Below are 5000 nucleotides of genomic sequence, written 5' to 3' on the forward strand. Positions count from 1 at the left end.
CACACACACACACACACACACACACACACACACACACACACACAATCAAATACACGTGCAGCGCACACAGCAAGAAGCAATTCGCTGTCCAACCAACCTGTTCTTACATGACAGACTGCCTGTAGATTGCACATGATGCAATAAGCTATCGTAAATGTCTTAAGATTGCCAACCAACACCACATTAATGGATGAAATAAAATGACACCTGTATAGCCCATCATACAGGATTTATGAGACTAATACCACAGACAGAAGGTGTGTCTGTTCCATCTTGTTCCTGGCCCAGCTTGCCAAATTTCAGTATTTTAGCCCTAGATTTTGAAACGTGTCAGTTGCAGCGCCCCCTATGGATGGAATTTCACATTGCTGTGTGTCCAAAGAATGTGGAAGTGATGCAGCGTGTCAAATTTCATGAAGTTTAAAACTTTACATCACAAGATAGTGGCGAGCGAAGCACTGGATTTTTGCATTGAACTTCATTCACTTGGTGGAGCAAATGAGTCATGCCCCCCCTAGAGGCCACCTTGGCATGACACGTTTGTAATATTTGTGCTGCAGCAGTGGTCTTAATGAAAATGAAAGCATTGCCCTCTTCTCAAGATGTTCCAACGTCAATTTGCCTATCGTCAACGATATGGTTTCTTATTTGCCATACATATTAAATCGGTACACTAAATAAGGGTCCATCATGTGTATAATGTGTCCACCTATAAATATTAGTTATCTCTAGATACAAATATAAATGTACATTTAAGCAAATTATGCACAGAACAGAGGTGAAGTTAAATGTACACTTATTGCATCTTTACACTAGCAAATGCTGTTTCAAACAGAGACATAGGCCTGTCTACTAAACATATTCTTTAGTCTCCTTTAGTCTGCTTTCTTAAGTAACACAGCCTTGCTAATTCACATTCATCAGCATCTTTTTGTTACTGGCGATTTGCTTTTTTTTGCCCCCGAGAAGGAGCTCATGACAGCTGTGAGGAAGTGGCACTCGTGATGTAGAACTCACATCAGCCATATAAAAAAACACTGTTCCGATTATAGAATGAAATTATGCCAAGTCATGGACATTTTGAGACACAAACGTCATCTCTCTTGTTTTTCGTGTAATTTAGGGGCTTACCTTTGCAATGGATGGATGCAATGATCTGTTGCTCTTTCCAGATGAATTGTAATCTCTGTGACTGATGATCTGTTATCTTGTTCTGTTGAAATGGCAGATGGAGCGAGGGCCTGTGTGAAAACATGACATTTTACGTGCACATGTATTCGTGTAGCAGATGATCTTATCCAAAGTGACTTATAGCACACAGGTAAATTATTCATTTTATTTATATATATATTTATAATTATATTATATATAATTTAGTTTGCGCTCCCTGGATACGTAGCACATGACCTTTTCAATGTTAGCGCCTTGCTGCACTAGATGAGCTACAGGAAGGCATAAATCAAAATACTGAATTCAGTGCAAGAAAACATAAAGATGAACCAGAGTGTTCATGAGGAGACAGAGACAGTCTCTCAGAGAGTACCATACTGAAGTGAGAGCACCTAAACATGTCTCCTCTCTCAGAGAGTACCATACTGAAGTGAGAGCACGTAAACATGTTATTCTCTCAGAGAGTACCATACTGAAGTGAGAGCACGTAAACATGTCTCCTCTCTCAGAGAGTACCATACTGAAGTGAGAGCACGTAAACATGTCTCCTCTCTCAGAGAGTACCATACTGAAGTGAGAGCACGTAAACATGTCTCCTCTCTCAGAGAGTACCATACTGAAGTGAGAGCACGTAAACATGTCTCCTCTCTCAGAGAGTACCATACTGAAGTGAGAGCACCTAAACATGTTATTCTCTCAGAGAGTACCATACTGAAGTGAGAGCACGTAAACATGTTATTCTCTCAGAGAGTACCATACTGAAGTGAGAGCACCTAAACATGTTATTCTCTCTGAGAGTACCATACTGAAGTGAGAGCACGTAAACATGTTATTCTCTCAGAGAGTACCATACTGAAGTGAGAGCACGTAAACATGTCTCCTCTCTCAGAGAGTACCATACTGAAGTGAGAGCACGTAAACATGTCTCCTCTCTCAGAGAGTACCATACTGAAGTGAGAGCACCTAAACATGTCTCCTCTCTCAGAGAGTACCATACTGAAGTGAGAGCACGTAAACATGTTATTCTCTTAGAGAGTACCATACTGAAGTGAGAGCACGTAAACATGTGTCCTCTCTCAGAGAGTACCATACTGAAGTGAGAGCACGTAAACATGTCTCCTCTCTCAGAGAGTACCATACTGAAGTGAGAGCACGTAAACATGTTATTCTCTCAGAGAGTACCATACTGAAGTGAGAGCACGTAAACATGTTATTCTCTCAGAGAGTACCATACTGAAGTGAGAGCACGTAAACATGTTATTCTCTCAGAGAGTACCATACTGAAGTGAGAGCACCTAAACATGTCTCCTCTCTCAGAGAGTACCATACTGAAGTGAGAGCACGTAAACATGTTATTCTCTCAGAGAGTACCATACTGAAGTGAGAGCACGTAAACATGTTATTCTCTCAGAGAGTACCATACTGAAGTGAGAGCACGTAAACATGTTATTCTCTCAGAGAGTACCATACTGAAGTGAGAGCACGTAAACATGTTATTCTCTCAGAGAGTTCCATACTGAAGTGAGAGCACGTAAACATGTCTCCTCTCTCAGAGAGTACCATACTGAAGTGAGAGCACGTAAACATGTCTCCTCTCTCAGAGAGTACCATACTGAAGTGAGAGCACGTAAACATGTCTCCTCTCTCAGAGAGTACCATACTGAAGTGAGAGCACGTAAACATGTCTCCTCTCTCAGAGAGTACCATACTGAAGTGAGAGCACGTAAACATGTCTCCTCTCTCAGAGAGTACCATACTGAAGTGAGAGCACGTAAACATGTCTCCTCTCTCAGAGAGTACCATACTGAAGTGAGAGCACCTAAACATGTCTCCTCTCTCAGAGAGTACCATACTGAAGTGAGAGCACGTAAACATGTCTCCTCTCTCAGAGAAAGGAATGAGTCTTCCTGCTGTACTGATGAATATGAGCCAGGCACTACTGGTCTACACCTCTGTTTTGGACAATCTCTCTTTCCTCCAGAGAAGAAGAGTGTGTACGAGCAGGACGTACAGTGCATTACGTTACTCAGAATTACTCCTAGGAATCACACCGCAGGTTTGACACACTACTCACAGTCTGTCACCACTCAGAATTACTCCTAGGAATCGCACCGCAGGTTTGACACACTACTCACAGTCTGTCACCACTCAGAATTACTCCTAGGAATCACACCGCAGGTTTGAAACACTACTCACAGTCTGTCACCACTCAGAGTTGGGGATAAGAAGAGAGAGAGTCACCTAAGTTCCTTCGCACTATCTGAGTAATGAGTAATAATCTCTGAGAAGGACATTTGAACGTTTGAGAGTGAATCACTCAACGGTTCTACAACACCCTAAGCCCTGAAATGCAAATCATCAAATTGTAGTTTTTTTCTTCTATTTGCAATAACAATTATTTGAGACATTTCAGGAGGTATGTTGTAGTTCATCTTCCTGCTTTTGACATATAACTGGAATGGCTCATCCTGCTCTTGACACACAGCTGTGATCTCAGCATTCATATGGTGACCACCTCACAGATCCCATAACTTTCAGTATAATTTGTCTTGCCGCTCTTAAACTACAGCCCTCGTACAATAGACAACTTCAAGACTGCAGTGGAAATAACGCCTATGAGCTGGCAGCACGAGGCCTGATAAATACCAAGGACAGAAGCTGTTTACAGCCAGAAATGTGCATGACATCACTGAACACATGCACTTCTGGAGCAGAAATGTACATGACATCACTGAACACATGCACTTCTTGAAAAGAAATGTACATGACATCACTGAACACATGCACTTCTTGAAAAGAAATGTACATGACATCACTGAACACATGCACTTCTGGAGCAGAAATGTACATGACATCACTGAACACATGCACTTCTGGAGCAGAAATGAGAGAAACGCAGTTCTTCATTATCGTGTTCACAAGAGTAAGCACCAGTGGTAGATTGTCCATGGGATTTGCAATATGGCCTCAGTCACCGGAGCTTGAAAAGTCTAGATAAGGACATTGAGCCGACTTACTGCTAGAAAGGGACAAATGGATTGAATGACTGTAATGAGAGAGTGCTGAGTGTATTGATTCAATTAAGGGTGTTATAAGTGAAGTGCCCCCCCCCCCCCCAGCTGCTGGTGGAGGGTGTGTGTGTGTGTGTGTGTGTGTGTGTGTGTGTGTGTGTGTGTGTGTGTGTGTGTGTGTGTGTGTGTGTGTGTGTGAGTGTGTGTGCTGCTGGTGGAGGGTGTGTGTAAGTGTGTGTGTGTGTGTGTGTGTGAGTGTGTGTGTGTGAGTGTGTGTGCTGCTGGTGGAGGGTGTGTGTGTGTGTGTGTGTGTGTGTGTGAGAGTGTGTGTGTGTGAGTATGTGTGCTGCTGGTGGAGGGTGTGTGTACGTGTTGGGATGTTTGGGAGAGTCCAGCTTCCAGAGAACAATACATTTGCTTCCCAACACAGAAAACAATGTATGGCTGTGTAGTTCTTCCATAGATCATTCTACAGTTACAGTTAGAGCATGGAGTAATGGATTGTGGGTGATTGAGTCCTCTGAGACATTCTGTGTCTTGTAACAAATCCCTTCATTGTGGAGACCCAGCTGGAGACTATACTGCTGTATTATACAGTTAGACAATACACTCTTTCATTTGGAAGAAGGGAAAAGAAAGAGTCTGTTTAAGAAGTTAAATGAGGACGACAAACATAAAGTGACCTCAAATATCCTTTGAGGCAAAGTTCCATCCCTACATTTTCATTCAAAGTGAATGGTTTACGTCTAATCACTTTTATTAAATCAATGTCGACTATAGACCACTGACAGTGAGAGAGAAAGACAGAGACACAGACAA

This window comes from Sprattus sprattus (assembly GCF_963457725.1).
Source record: "Sprattus sprattus genome assembly, chromosome: 18".
In the NCBI taxonomy this organism is placed as follows: domain Eukaryota; kingdom Metazoa; phylum Chordata; class Actinopteri; order Clupeiformes; family Clupeidae; genus Sprattus; species Sprattus sprattus.